A 17,020-nucleotide genomic window follows, 5' to 3' on the forward strand; every position below is an offset into this window, starting at 1 on the left:
GATGCATACTTCGCACTGTGTCTTCCCTATTTACCTTCTAGCATCTAAAAATGTATTGAAATCTTTATTCAGTGTTATCTTCTGCACAATCTTTTTGTCCCTGTGGGCTGATGTATTATATTCCTTTAGGTGGGGTCTTAGGAGAAAGAGTACATAATACTTCACCTTTAACAAAAGGCAGCTTGAGTTATTAAGGCTTTGAAAACACATAATAATTGTACAATTCTATTTCTATGAAATACCCAGAATAAGCAAACCCATAGGGATAGAAAGCAGAGTAGTGGTTACCATGGGCTAAGGGGAAGACAGAATGAGGAGTGACTGCTCAGTGAGTACAGGGCTACCTCTGGGGGTGAAGGAAAATTCTGTAACAAGATAGTGAGAATGGTTGCCCAACATTATGAAATATACTCGTTTAAATTGTGAAATTATGGAAATCTTTTGTTATGTAGACTTTATCACAATAAAAAAATAGAAAAAATATGTAGTGACCATGAAAAACTTACAGATTTTCACAGAGTGTATTCAGACCATGCTCCCGTAGAATCCTGGTGTTCTACTATTTGTGCCAATGTGGCAATTGAAACAATAGCAGCCTGCCCCGTTCATATTTGAAAACAGTCAATTCCTGAGTAGAATATTCTCAGTTTCAAGTTTTCTTCCCACACATTTTTCTTTAACTTCTGACACCTGATGCCTCTTATCTATCACGAAGCCCAATAAAAGGTTTTCTCTTATTTACTGTAAAACTAAATATAAAGAATTATTTCAAATTGAAAATATAAGTATCTCTTGCTGTTCTATAAAGAAACCAAGCCATCCCCAATTTACATAACAATAAAATAATATTATATATTATATATATAATAATAAGAAGAATTATTTCAAATTGAAAATATAAGTATCTCTTGCTGTTCTATAAAGAAACCAAGCCATCCCCAATTTACATAACAATAAAATAATATTATATATTATATATATAATAATAATAAAATAATTATATGTAATTAATAAATAATATTATTAATGTTATATATAATTAATAGCAACACTCAGTTGTTAGTCAAATAAATAAATTAAAAAGCAGCTTTGTGTGAAGAATTATTATAAAACTCTGAACTGGTTCATTAGTTGGATCAGGAATGCAGAGGCAACTGGGTGGCTCAGCCATTTAGTGTCTGCCTTCAGTTCAGGTCATGATCCCAGGATCCTGGGATCGAGCCCCAAATTGAGCTCCCTGCTCGGCAGGAAGCCTGCTTCTCCCTCTCTGACTCCCCTTGCTTGTGTTCCCACTCTCGCTGTGTCTCTCTATCAAAGAAATAAAATCTTAAAAAAAAAAGAAAGAAAGAAAGAAAGAAAGAAATACAGCTAACATCTCAGCTACTGAGGAGCTTCGGATGTTTGGAAGAAACAGCCCCTCAGATCTGAAGTGATAATTCACTGAACAAAGATGGCTAGATTGCCCTGACCTTGTCACCCTAGCTATCCTGGAATGAGGACGCAATGGCCCTGACCAGAGGCCGACACCCCTTCCCGGTGACCCCTCTGACCAGCCTGGGCTGTGCTTGCTTTAGGTCACCTTCATGCTGGCTTAAAAAAATCTGCTAAGGTTGACCGAGCACTTCGTATGCTAAGAGCTTTTTAAGGGCTGTCTTTTTTAATCCTCATGACATTACTATATCCATTCTACAGATAAGAAAACTGAGGCTTGAACAATTTAAGTAACTTGCTCAAAGCTGTATAGGTTGCAAGTAGCAGAATCTCTGGTGGCTTGCTCTGAAGTCTGGCACATATACACCTTTCTTCACTCCTGATATGCACTTTTAAGACTACTATACTTCCAAACTCCTTTAGTAAAAGATCTAGAAAAAGATTTATCAAAACTTGCCAAAGATAGCACAAAAATGAAATATCGACTAATCATTCTATAAATGGTGATACACAAATCTGAAATAAAATATTAGCAAATAGAATATAGGAACTGTTTAAGTGAAAAATCCACCAGAAAGTAGAATTCATTCAAGAATTAAAGAAGGGTTAGATATTAGAAAATCTTTTCATATAATTCATTACACTAGTAGGTCAGATAAGGAAAACAAAGTGATCATCTCAATAAATGTAAGGGAAGCATTTGGTAAAATTCAATATAAATATAAAATGGAAACTCTAAGTATAAACAGAAATTTTAACTTGATTTATATGCAGGTATGTTTGCATGTGTGTATAAGTAAATCTATATGTACACATGTATGTTAATACATAGGTGCAAAATAACACATATTTGAAAAGCCAGAATTATGCTTGATGTCCAAGCACTGGAAGACTTCCCATCGGAATAAAAACAGTAGCATGATTTTAGGTCCTATGATTGCACACATAAAAAACCCAAGAGAATCAACTGAGAACTATTTTAAAAAGTAAGAGAATTTATTAAGATGAATTGCTGCAAAGTTAATATAAAAAGTAGTTTTCCTGTATTCAAATAATACCCAATTGGAAAATATGTCAAAAGGAAAAATATCATCTTTCTACTGCCATCCCTCCAAAAAGGAATAAATTTTGAAATAACTGTGAAAGACCAAAATGAGGAAAACTACTCACTACTATTTTCTGAAGAAAAGCTACAACAAATATTTTAATAGAAAGGAATGCCTTTCTAGTGAATGGGAAGATTAATGAATGAAGTTAAGTCTTCCTACGTGTCTCTCTACATTCTGTATTATCCCAGTCAAAAAAAAAACCTGTATCGTTTTTTATTGAACAAATCATATTTAAGTTCACCTATAAAATTAAAAAATTTAGAATCACCAGAAAATCTCTGAAAAGGAGGAGTAATGAAGGAGACTAACCCAGCTACATATTAAAATACATAATCAAGCTACAGTAATCAAAACTTACACAAGTTTAGATAGAAGATTTAAATGAAACAGAGCAGAAAATTGAAAAAGAAAAGATCTAATGCATGTGGGAGTTTTTGTACATGATAAGAGTAGCATTTCAAATCAGCAAGAAAAAAAGATGGATTATTCAATAAACAGTGTTGGGACAACTAGCTAGCCATTTGGGGAAAAATAAAACCTGATCTCTATTTCATTCCTTACATTAACGTGAATTCCAGATGGAGCAAAGATTTAAACATTAAAAAGATAAAGCCATAAAAGCACCAGAAGGAGACTTTTTGTAGAAGGAAGACCTTTTTAAGCATGGCACAAACCCCATAAACCATAATGGAAAAGATTTGTAAGGTGGACTATCTACATTTTAAAGCCTTTAAATATAGCAATAGCTATTAATATTAAAATCAAACATACACTTTGACTTAGTAATTACATTTCTAGGAATTTACCTAATATCTAAACTCCAAAAATAGGGGGACAAAAAAGAAAGAAAAAGAAAAAAAGGGAACCATGTATGTAAGGATGTTCGTTGCAAAATTATTTATAGTAGCAAAAGAAGACCTGCAACAGCCTAAACATCCATCAATAAGAACTAGTCAAGTAAAATATAGTACAAACAAAGGATGAGCCACAGGTAGTTATTTAAAAGAACATGGTGAGTCTACAAGTGCTATAATGGAAAGCAAACCAACATGCTATTAACTGAAAGGGAGCAAGATATAAACCACAAAAAGGTCATTATACACACTGGTTTTAATGTAAACATTCATAGCACTTTGTAATGTATAAGAATTTTATATCCATTATCCAATAATTATACCTCTTTTCTCCCCCAGTACAGTCTCTACCAGCATTTTCCCTCTCAGCAGGTAGAATATGCTCCCAGGTAGCATTCCGCAGCCTTTCGGATGGTGTGGCACAGGGAGATGATAGAGTGTGCATGGCATGCTGAGAGAAGTAGATGAGGTTGCTCATGTCAGAAGCAACCCTATGGTAGGGGAGCTCCAGGTCCCAAGTTGGAGTGAAGGGAAGCAGTAATCAGTATAGGTATACTATAGCCCATTCCCAGTATCCCAGGATACTGTGTTGTAACATTTCCTCAAGAGTCCTGGCACTGAAGCCTTGGGCTGCAGATAGAAGGGACTGGCCTGGGCGGGAGGTGAAAGGGGAATCTTGTCCTGGCACATTCTGGGCCAGTGGGGAAGAGAGAGCAGCAGTCAAAGGAGGAGCTGAAGGGAGGGATCTGAGGGATTGTGCTCAGTCCAAATAGGTTCAGGATCCTGGGAAGATATGCCAGCTGCATCCCTTTCCAGGAATTACACACAGAATGATGCTTGGGGGCTATTAGGTTTTGTCCTAAGATGAGCAACTTCTGCCAAAATGAAGTATGAAGAAAATGGTGCATATGGAGCTAGGCAGACAGAGGTGGAATTCCAGCTGGGCTACTTTCCAGCTATGCAACCTTGGACAAGTGACATCACATCTGAAGGCAAAGTAACCTCCTCTGGAAAGTTGGATTAGTAACTAACTTGCAGGATGGGGGAGAAGGAAACAAATATGTGTTGGTTTGGGGTCAAACATGGTATCTTCTTTTATTTTTATAACAAGTCTGCCTTCAAGACATCACTTACAGAGAGGTATATCAAGTTTGCTAAGAAGTTTCCTTAAGCCCTTCAAATCTCCCCACATTTCCACTCGATCCCGGTGTATAAAACTTCTTCAATCCACAGAAAATTCTCATCTCTCTCTGCCTCCTCCTCCCTCTCCCTGACTCTTCCTCCCCTACTCCTCCCCCTAATTAAAGGGAGAAATTATAATGTGCAAATATCTGGGAGGAGAAGCATCACACTGAGTCCCATTCTCCCTCACACGGAAGCAGTCATGACACAACCTGACAAATGATGACTTTACATTGTTTTCTGAGTTTGGGTGGAGCAGGCAAAGAGTACCAGCTCCTATCTCAGGCTGAATCTAAAACCTGGAAGGCATTATCTGCCCTTAGGAGAGAAATTCAAAACAAGGTACCAGGTGTTAAAAATCTCAAGTTCCTGAAGAAAATCTAAATTCCAGGGTCATGACACCAGCAAACTTTATTCTCACTCAAGCAGATCGAGAAGCTGTCCAGGGCAGCTGTCCTATGTGTGGTGCTCTGATAATCCAGACTGCTTTCATCTGAGGCATGGCCATCTCAGTGCAGGACCTCCACACTGGCCAGGAAGGGAGAGAGCTCGAAAAGACATACAGGGCTCTTCATTGTCTCAGCCCGGAAGTGACCCAGGTCACTTCTCCTAACAGACCATTGACTAGAACCAGATATAAGTGGAATGTAACTGTTGTGGGTGAGGGGAGGCAGAAATGTCTGGAACTGCTGAAAGAAAAAGAGAACCAGATGCTGGTGGTTCTGATGACAGACTTGTTGGCTTTCTAATGCCAAAAGAGGCCAGCTCTATTGAATCTCAGCAGGGCCCAACAGTGTGGACAGGGCTAAGGTTTGGCCTGAGGGGCATGCATGGGGGCAACCTCCTTCAGCAAAACTTTTCTTAGTGCCCACTCCCTCCCAGGCTCTGTGCTAGCCATACAGATGTGAAGGGACACAACCCTACCTTTGGGAAGGTCACACTCCAGAAGCAATTTTGAATCTCGGTGTCATACCTGGGTTTCCTGTATCAGCAGCAAGGCTTGTTTCTAATCAGGTCCGCAGGGTCCTGCAACTGCCAATTCCCAGAGTGGTCTCAGGAAGCTTACCTCATGCCAGGACACTGGGTTGTGTCTGCCATGACAAACACTGGCATCAATTGCTGACCACCAGCCTCAAAATCATGAGCCCATTCACTGCTGAAGCCTGAGTGCTGCTGTCACCAGCCTCGCTGCAGCAGCCAAGTTAGAACAAAATTTCATCCATTGACAAAGCTAGTGAGAACAGCTATTCAGCATCACACAGATCTCATAACTCAACTGGCTGAAACTTTCATCTGTGTTGGCTAGTGTTTGTCAGATTATGAACCCCAGACCAGCAGCACCAGCAGCACCTGCAAATAGGTGGAAACGCTAATCCTCAGGCCCCACCCCACCCCCACTGAATTTAGAAACTGTGCAGTAGGACCCAGCAATCTGTTTTAACAAGCTCTCAAGGTGATTTTGGTGTATGTGCAAGTTGGAGACTTTTTTTTCTTTAAAAGTAATGTCAAATTTAACCTGGCAAGTATACAAATTGGATTTGTGGAGCATGTTTGCCTGCCTGCTGCACAGTAAACAGAAATTTCTTCAGATGATCGATGGATAAGGTCAAGAATCCTTTTGAGAATCCCAATACATTTGGGCAGAAATTTGGAATCTTTAATTCTCATTAAAGGCTCCATACATACCTCCCCAAACATCCATGGTAGAGCCTCCACTAAAGATTGTAGACACTCTGGTCCTCTTTCGTCTTGCCCCCAACTCCCCACCCCCACCATAAAATCCAACAGACTTTACTGCTTTGCATGTGGCTGGCATTCAGGCTTTCTCCTATCTGGGTAAGACAAATTTCTTGAAGATGGGAAGAAACATCAAATTAATATTAATATCAAATCAAGCCCCCTCAATAAGAATCACTCTGGTGTGACAGGTTCCATCTCCAGTCTATGCCATCTCCCAATTCAACATATTAATGCTGTGCTGACCTTCCTAACCCTATCTTGCACAATCAGCCAGGTACTATGAATAATAAAACAGACGCAGAACTGGCAAAGTAGCACCCCTTCCTTCATATAGAACTAGGGTTTGAGCCAAAATCCACTGCAGCATGTCCCTTCACAGCAAGTTTGGTGCATTTCAGGTTTCCTACTGGGTCAAAAGCAGAGTCCACCAGATTTTCTAGGAAACCCAGTTACATTGTCTTGTCCTTCACACACACAAAATGTGTTCAGACCAAACCTCTTAAAGGCAGCAAGAGTTCTCCTTGGATAATGAAGAGCATTACCTAATGCTTTTCCCGTTGGTCAATTGCCTGAATAGCTGTGACACACCTTGCAGGAACCTGACCTCACTCCTACTTTCTCTGCTACCCCAAAGAAGACTTAGGGATTCCTAAGAGAATACAGCTATGGAAGAGTAAGCTGTAGGGGTAATGAGAATTCCCCGATAAATCTTCCTGTGGGATGAGGCAAGTTATCTAACTTGTCTGCATGTTAGTTTCCTCATCTGTAAAATGGGGATAGTATTAGGAACTCAAATCAGATTGACATATATGTTGCTGCTTAATGAATAGCTGTTGAAAGAGATAAAGAAATAAGAGGGGTGTCTGGATGGTTCAGTCAATTAAGTGTCTGACTCTTGATTTTGGCTCAGGTCATGATCTCAGGGATGTAAGCTCAAGCCCTGGGTCAGGTTCTGTACTGGGTGTGAAGCCTGCTTAAGGTTCTCTCTCTCCCTCTCCTTCTGACGCTCTCCTTCCCTGCCCCCACTCACTTGCATTTTCTAGAAAGAAAGAGAGAGAGAAATAAGAAATAAAGGAGCTATAATAATGCCAGTTATAATCCAGGGTCATAGGGTTAGACTTGCACAGCCAGGGGCTAAGTCTTAAAGGTCTGAGATCTCACACAGCCCTTCATTCCAGATCATACCTTGGCCAGGATGCTTGAGGGATATGGCTTCTCTTCCTGGTTCTGCCTTATTTTTTACAGAGCCCAATACCAGAGTCCCTCTTCTTCCCCAGGAAGCAGACAACTTTTTTGACTCTCCTTTCCCAGGTTGGCACAAGGTTTGGCCTCAGTCCACAGCTTCAACTGGCCTCCTGGGCTCTCTCATAAATGGTGGACCCTTACCTTCATTCCAGGCCTCCTTCTCCCTCAAGACTTTCCTGTCTTTGGGAACACCTGGGTCTCCCTCACACAACCTTGCCATTGACTTGGAGGAGAGTTTTAGGATCTGCATCTCTTGAGAGCTCTTAGTAGACACAGTTGGTTCTGAGAAAGACATTGAAGATAATGTTCCATCTTTAGGAGTCTCTTAGAAATCACATGCAATGAAACATCATAATAACAACAACTAGATTATACTCTTCTTTAAGTTCTTCATGGATTAACTCTTTATTCCTCACACCAACTATGTGAAGCAGGGAGTACTATTACCATTGTACAGATGAAGAAACTGAGGCACTGAGATGTTACATAACTTGCTCAAGTTTAGACAAATTATAAGTCACAGGGCAGAGCTACCAACCCAGGAAGTTTGTGACTTTAACCACGACATTATGGCTGCCTCTAGTCTGTCACTGCACTTTCTCCATCCCTGCAAAATTTGAACCGTCACTGATAACAAGGAGGCCAATCAACATGTGCAAGATGTCAGTTCGGAGCAATGACTGGTGAATATAAAATGCAGCAGGAAAGCTGGAAATGGTCAAACTCTTGTCACTTTTCAGACTCTCTGACAATTGGTTCCTGGGAACATATTGTATGACGGAAAGACCAGAGACTTAGGTTTAGAGAGATCAGAATGTCTTAGCTCTGTTATGAGTTCTGTTTGTAAGGCCTAGGATAGGTTATTCAAGCACCCCAGCCTCAGCTTCCTCATCTTTAAAATGGGGATAATAACTAGTTGGCCCTCAGTCCAACAATTGGCCTTTAGTTCTATTCTGTACTGCCAAAGGAGGAAACCTACCTGTGACATTATTTTCTGTCTCTGATGCCAGCTGCATGCAGGTTAGTCTCTGCCAATGGAAGATGCTGGGGGGAGATTAAAAGCAACAGGAAAAGAGGGTCATTTTCCTGTAGCAACACTTGCTATGGAGGCCCCTAGAGGGTAATTATGGGCCGTTGTAAGAATGATAGTGATCACCATAACAGCAGGGTAGGCATGATGGTGGGATATGATGATTGTAAGACCATAGCTGGGATGTCTGTGTCTGACTTTTCTGGACACATTGCAGAAAGAGAATGACAAGTTTAGGGCTTTAATCTCTCAGCTCAAGTTCTGATCACCGAACCAGAGAGCTTCTCTGATGGCCCTAAAGGAATCTCTTGTCTTTTCAGCCACAGGATGGATATAGTCCCCAAATTCTGTCCTACAGGTTGGAGAATTACAATGTAATTTGAGTTCAGGGGCTAATCAGATTTTGTATGTGAGTTGTGAGGATTGATTTGGAAGGAGTGGGTGGGACCCTGAGAATTGGAAGGAGGCCAATCTGGACAGACTAATGCAGATGTGTGAAACTCCTGATCTCCCACGTACCCTTGTTTGGAACAGTCCTTTCTTCCCCACCTGAGAGGACTAGAAGACCCTCTTAATAACCTCACCCCAAGGCATTGCTTTAAAAGAGGTTGCAGTTCTCAAGATTCACTCTCTCCAACCTTCATGGCCACCAGACTTGTAACTAGTATCAGAGTCCAACAACTCTAAGGGTAAAAGTTTAATGTCTGGCCTTGAAGACTTACATGCCTAAATAATTTCAAGATTTTGTCCATTCATATTGGCAAACCCTAAGAAGTATACACGAAAATGGATTATAAGGCTGTTACACCAAGGAAGATGAGCAAGACATTGGATTGGGCCAACTGAGGTGAGTACAAGAAATGGATAACCACTTGAACTTTCTATTTCTCCTCTTGGGAAGAGAGTAAAAGTATATTGGTTTATATAAGAGATAGTCCATTGTATTAAACAAAAGCATGAATTTGTTGATATTGTTGGTGAAAATTTTAAAAAGTATATGCAAAAGGAAGAGGAGGCTATATCCTCAGTAGCCAAAAGGGTGGATGTTTCAGTCTCACACTTGTTCTTCTGTACTCGTCTATATACTATATCCTCAGTAGCCAAAAGGGTGGATGTTTTAGTCTCACACTGGTTCTTCTGTACTCTTCTATATACTTCCAGGACCAGGAGCTTGAAAACTACATTTCCCAAACTCTATTGCCTGCTGACTTCTGAAAGTCCAGCAAAAGGAAGGGCTGGCCAGAGACTAGAAGACAGGTGGAAGAGAGGAGTTGTTTCTCTGCTTCAGGACCTAGCAGTGACCACACTGGTGCTGGAGGCTGTTGCAGGTGAAACAGTGATGATGGATGCAACAACAGGTAATGACAGGTCCCTGCGATCGTGGCAGTGGTCACTGCAGCTGAGGCAGTGGCTATATCAGCAGTGGAGGGCAGGACACCTGCACTTCGTGCTGAGCAGCAGCCGTGTGGTTCTACCCAGCACATGAGTGCAACAGCAGAGCCCTGTAAGCCTCAGTATTGAGTTCACACCAATGGGCTCTGGGTAGTGTAGCCTTCCCTTTTCGTTCCTCCAGATCTTACTTTTGTAACCTATTTTCCATATTAAGTTTCCGCTAATTGAAAGACCTAGATGGATTTCTGTTTTCCTGACTGACAGAAAGAGAGAGAGATATGATCTCCTTCCTTATATGGTTGTTGAATTAAAGAAGATACATGTAAGGAATGCTCAGTACAGCATCTGACCTTAAAGAGGACTTTAAAAAATAACTCTATAGCCTCATATTTAGTTATTCAACCAAAAGTTACTAAGCATCAACTTTGTGCTTTGAGATTTTGCTATTTTGATGTGGATTTTGATGTTTCTGGGACATCCAAGGTGGGCACAGAGAAAAGAGAAGAATGCCATGCTCAGGGAGTCTTTAAAACAAAGATGGGAAATGCCAGCTATTAACTATTGTATCTTAGCTCCAAACCCATTCTTCTCCATGCTGCTCTATGATGCTGGTACTGGAACTCTGAAAATATAACTTCCCTTTGCCCTAAACGAATGAGTCCTGTTAAGTCCTCAGGATAAGAGCTTCAAAGGGAGACTGGAAGGCAGGAAGAAGACAGAACTTGTTCCTTCCTGCTTGCTTGCTACTTGTTTCTATCAGGATGGCCCAGCAAAGGGTCTTCACTCCAGGGAGAGTCGGGTCCAGTTTCTAGCTTTTTCCAGCACTCCCAGGCATAGCCTCATTACATCCATATGCCAGTGTCAGAACTATCCAGGTAGTGCCTCTCCTCTTCCTTCTGAGGAGCTCTGCTGTGCTCCTCCACAGTGCTCCTCTGCTGTGCTCCTCCACAGTGCTCCTCTGCTGTGCTCCTCCACAGTGCTCCTCCCAGTGTTCCTCCCAGTGTCTAGTTTCAATCAGTTACACCTCTATCACTGTGTTCTCCTAACTTTTGGGTGTGTGGCTTCTTACTACAGGGTTCCTTTTTGGTCTTTTAAGTCTTCCAGTACCTTTAACCAGTTCCTTAATTTAAATTCCCTCTATTAAAATAACGAATGTGGTTCTCCTTTTCTGACTGGACCCTCCTTGACACAAGGGACGATGCATGAGGAATGTCTAGATGGAAGGCTGAGGAGTAAATATTGACCCTGAACCACACAGTGCCATAAATCAAGGTTCTCCACAGCTGCAGAAGTCAGGCCTAAACCCTTTGTCTTTAAGTGTGCACTGGTGTTTAAAAGAAAGACTCTGAGCTGATTATAGACACTAGAGAACTAACAAAGAAATGAAAAGCTAAAAACTTCATTTCATACTATAATCATGTTACTTTCAAGTAGTATTAATACATCTTTTGCATAATTTGCATTGTCATTATTATTCTTTTAATGATGATGAATGCATTATCATTAAAATACTGAATCAGATACTACATCAGATACTTCAGCTGTAAAGCAAACCACACCAAAAACTTGGGACTTAAATACAACTGAGGTCATTCATGATTCTGTGGACTGGCAATTTGTGCTGGGCTGGCTCAGTTACATGATTCTTCCAGTCTCAACTAGACTGATTTTTGTGTTGACAGTTGGCTGCCAGGCAAACTGAAAAGAGCTTAAGAACCCCTGAGGAAAAGAGACTCAAAACTCTTTTACATTAACTTTAGCATCTTGGAACAGGGAGAACAGGGTCCATTGAAAGAGAAAAGTCACTAGAGCACAAAAGGGAAGGCAATGAGAGGAAAGGTATCCGGGAAAACGTTTCCAATCCTCCTCATGCCTCTCAGAACACTTTTCTCTCCACCCTTGATTCCTTGTTCCTGAGTTCTCCATAACTTCCAACGGTGGCTACTTGGGGACATAGAACTGTTCTTTTTTGACTGTCTGCACTGATTGATGATTTCCTCCCTCTACACCTCTCTCCCCATGTTTATAGTCATTCTTTTAAATCCCTTTCCCCTTTTTGTCTTTTTTTTTTAAGCACCTCTTCTGATCCTAAGAGTACCTTCCCATCTTTCTCCTCCTCCCTTCCTCCCACAGGGTCCTCCTACAGGCCTCCTGCTCCCTCTACGATTGGTTTCAGAAAGATCCTGCATTGCTTTGAAAGGAAAGAATGGTACTTAACTGTGGTGCATTTGCACAAAGGGAAGGAAAGAAAGACTTGGCAAAAAAGAGCCAGTTTTAGCAACTTCTCATATTCCTGGAAATCCTTAGAAACTCCCTCACGAACTGAGGCTCAACGAAAACTGCTTTTTGGTGTTGTAGCTCCTGTTTAGTTTCTCCCCACGTCACAACTTGTTAGCAGAGCAACAGTAAAGTTCTATGCAGCATTTTTCTGCAATGCTCAGTATTTTAATTACATAATTAGTTAAAGAACTCTTGAGGATTCTAATGATTCTCACATTTTCTGCAAAAGAATATTGTTTTACTTCCAAACTGACTTACAAAGCTTTTATTTTGGGAAACAGTTTATAAGTTGGGGACGTCCTTGTCTTGGGCTAGATTCCCAAGAAACAAGAGCCTGGGATAAGAGTTCATGTTGAAATGATTCATTAAGATGTGTCGTCAAGGGGCGCCTGGGTGGCTCAGTGGGTTAAAGCCTTTGCCTTCAGCTCAGGTCATGATCCCAGGGTCCTGGGATCAAGCCCCACATCAGGCTTTCTGCTCAGTGGGGAGCTTGCTTCCCTCTCTCTCTCTGCCTGCTTCTCTTCCTACTTGTGATCTCTGTCTGTCAAATAAATAAATAAAATCTTTAAAAAAAAAAAAAAAAAAAGATGTGTCGTCAAAAAAACAGATAGGGACTAGGGAAAGGGAACCAACAAAAACAAAAGGGACACGCAAGGGTGGCATCCCTCACTCAAGAGCTGCTCCCAAAGGGACGGAAATCCTCAAGCACTTTAGACTCTCTGGGGACTCTAAAGAAGTGGCTTTTAAGGTCCCTGAGGGAACCCCTCTGACAAGAGGCCCAGGTTCTAGCTGTTAGGGGTGAAAGTATCCGAGGAACTAGCATGCAAGAAAACGGTAAAGGACTCGGTGATATTAGTGGAGTACCAACAGTTTAGACTACCTTCCTGCATTACCTACATTTATTAGTGTTTCATACATTATTTGCCCTTATTTGTTGAATGACAGAATAAATAAATGTGTGAATTTGGCTTCATAGAATCTTGGCAAAGAAATAAGGCCTTTTCTTGCTTGTCTCCAATGTGTTCTTAATTTTTAAAACTTCTCTTCTTTTTTCTTCTTTCTTCTTTCTTCTTTCTTCTTATTATTTATTTTATAAATAATAAAATACAGTTAACACTTAACTGGCTCCATATGGCCAATGCTCATTTGATTTTACTTATGGATTGCTTGGTATGATTCAAGTATTTTATTAAATCCTCATAACAGACCACCTGAGGTTAGTAGCAATGTTATCCCCACTTTTAACTAAGAGTTGTATACAGATTAAATAACAAGCTAGTAAGTGAATATAGATGGACTTGACTTTTCCCTCCCCTCCCCTCTACTTTTCACCCTCTCCTTTCTACATGCACACACACACACAGTGATTTCATTTTATTTATTTTTATTTAAATTCAATTAGCCAACATATAGTACAGAAAGATTTTAATACCCATGTATTTTAATGGGAGTTATTGGCAGATCTCAAGTCCCAGTGAGTTTATCAGGGAGGGAGGGAGGCACCTGGGTGAAAATAACGCTGTGCAGTAGAACAGAAAATAAGATGTCACAGCAAACTAAACATCACTTTCAAACAAACAAAAGAGCCACAAGAGTATAGACTTGACCTGGTCATAAGTTGCCAGAACCTTTAGCAGGAGCCAGGTGTCGGTGCTCACCTGAACCCCAGAGAGGCCCAAAGCATGGGGCAGGGAATCTGGGCGTCCCCACTCTGGTCATTCCCCAGGCCTCTCTCTATGGTCCAGTCAACTCAGATATTTGTCCAGAAAGTGAAGATGTTTAGTTTGCCATGACATCTTATTTTCTGTTTCACTGCACAATGCTATTTTCACCGGGGCAACCAAGCTCTCTGATAAACTTTGAGAACATCTGAGCCAGCTTGACAGTGAAAAGACTCAGTGCACTCTGAGTTTTATATATTTATTTATTTCACTTTATTCCATGTTTAGTATGACTGAGTAACCAGTTCAATAATAAAAAAAAAAAAAAAAAGTGGGGTGGGGAATCAGTATGGATTGTATAATAAGCAGCCCTGGTTCTTGCAGACTGCATCCCAACAGTTCCAATATTCCTTTCAAAGTACAGATTCTTAACACAGATAGATTTAAGGGCGATGGGCATCTGATATCTCATCCCAATTCACAGTGTGGCTCTGAATAGGAAGAGCAAGAATGTACGTCTTCAGATAGTCAGAAGGCACATGCCTCCAAGGACCGCACTAACCAGGCAAGGCAGGAGCCACAGAAAAAGAGCTCAGTTGAGGGCTCAATCCTCACGGGTGCCAGGACAAAGACATCAAAAACCTGCAACCAGCCTTCTTTCTTAAGACCACAGGAGCTAGCGGTATTTCCAGGGGTATGCCAAGAGTTGGAGCAAGCCCACCTCACCCCTGGCTGTCTGTATTTTCACCCCCTGGGTGGTGGGCAGTCCCCATCAGTGTCTCCCACCTTCCATTCTGGTTTTCAGAGGGCTTCTTTTTCACTTCCCATTTCACTTAGGAAAGATTGGATTTGAGTTTTATCTTATCGCTCGGTCTTGCAGTCTAGGGTCTGAGGAATGTAGAATGAAGGGGGGCTTAAGCGGTCATTGAACATGATTCCTATCCAATGCAGCCATCTTCCTCCTGGAATACATACAATGATGATGGTCTCACTACCTTATTTTGCAGCCTATAAAATTGTTGAACAGTATCTGCATGTGTAGTTTCTAGCTGTGTGATTTTTTTTGAATTGTCTTTGCCTCAAATATGTCTTTTCACAGGTTTACCTATTTAACGCCTATTAATGACCAACTATTAATATTACCAACTCCAAAATGAAGTGAGCATTTTCTTCCAAGACTTTCAGCAATTCTGTTACAGGCTGAACTGTATTGTCCTGAAATTCATATGTTAAAGCCTTAACCCCTCCTGGCACTTCAGAATGTGACTGTATTTGGAGATAGAGCCTTTAGAGAGGTGACTGAGTTTAAATGAGGCTGTTAGGATGGTTCCTAATCCAATGTGACTGATGTTCTTATAAGAGGAGGAAAGAGCCACAAGAGTGCACACACAGAGAGGAAAGACCATCAGAGGACAAGGTAGGGAGGTATCCATCTGCAAGACAAAGAGAGAAGCTTCAGAAGAAACAAAACCTGCTCATACCTTAATCTTGGACTTCTCAGTCTCTAGATATCAGCCCCCTTTGTCTAAATGCACATGTGATTACACAGCAACATTACATTTTACTAAACGCCAATCTGAAGGTATGTGTAGGTGAGAGGGGGCACAGGAGTGAGTGGTTAACTCTTCAGGGTTAGGGATGGAGAGAACAGAGAAGCAATGTACTAAATAATCCAAGTACAGAAGAACAACCAGAAGTAGCCAGTGTGCAAGATGGGGAAGAACTCTCAGGTGTTCCTGGATGGAAATAAACCCAGAAAAATCAGGCAGGGCCAGATCATATGGGCTCCTATGAGCTCCACTCAGGGACTTGGATTTTATTCTGCAGTAAGAGAGAGTCACAGGAGGATATTTGGCAGGGGAGTGGTTTGCTTGAATACCTGCTGTCACCTGTTCACCTGATCTTTTAAGCGCTGCATGAATCCTCCACCCTCCAGCACAGGGAGCCAGGGCACACTCCCACAACCATCCTCCATCCATGTGCCCTCTGTCAAAAATTATCTCACGGTCACTGTGAACAAGGTGTGCAATGCAGTGGTTTACAGAGATAAACATGGAAGAGGTTTGCCATCTCTCATGCCTCACTCTCTTTCAGAGGCCAGTTGCTGAGCATCCTTCCAGTCCCCTTCGTGTGTACCTGCACACAAATATGCATCTATCTCTACAAGCTTTTTGAATGCCTAAATGAAATCATACCATGCAATCTGCTTTTTCACATGCAGTATTCTGAGACCTTTCCATACCAGTTGTTATAGACTTCCTCTTTTTGTCATCAGCATGCCCTTCCATGCTAGAGCTGTACCATCACTAATTTAGCCACACCTTACAGAGAGACATTTAAGTTGTCGCAAATATTTTTCTGTTAGAAACCACGAAAAAAATGAGTATTTTGTGCAATTTTTATCTCTGTTTTGCAGATAAGGAAACTGAAGCTTCATTTAAGTAAACCAAGGCACACAGACAAGACATCGCAAAGCTGTTTGGGAATCTGACTATTCCTGAGTCCAGAATCTTCATCTTTACACCATAACTAGCTCCATATGTAAACATCTTGAACTGCAGGCTTGTGACTTTCATTCTGTGTAGAAAATTTTTTGGCTACTAATTCTTCAGTTATTTTTCTGCCCTCCTCAGCCTTTTAATTTTTTTTTTTTTCCGGGACTCCAGTGACACATATACCAGGCTACATGACTTTGACCCACTACTCAATATTCTTCTTTTTTTCAATCTTTTCTCTTCCTGTGTTTCATTTCAGATACTTTCTATTATGTCTTCAAGTTTACGAATTTTTTCCTGCATTGTCTATCCTTTTTTTTTGGTTTATGTAATGTTTATCACATATTTATAAATTTTTATAATATTTATAAATTTTAGAATATTTTTTATAAATTTTATAAAAATTTATAAAATTTTTAAATTTAAAATTTTAAAATTTTTAATTTTAAATTTAATTTTAAACTTAAATTTTAAATTTAATTTTTAAATTTTAAATTTATAAAATTTAAAAGAATTTATAAAAAATTTTTACCTCTTTTTTTAATTCTTTTTTTTTGCATTGTCTATTTTGTTGTTAATACCATATAGTGTGTTTTGTATC

This window comes from Mustela lutreola, chromosome 2 (assembly GCF_030435805.1).
Source record: "Mustela lutreola isolate mMusLut2 chromosome 2, mMusLut2.pri, whole genome shotgun sequence".
Taxonomy (NCBI): domain Eukaryota; kingdom Metazoa; phylum Chordata; class Mammalia; order Carnivora; family Mustelidae; genus Mustela; species Mustela lutreola.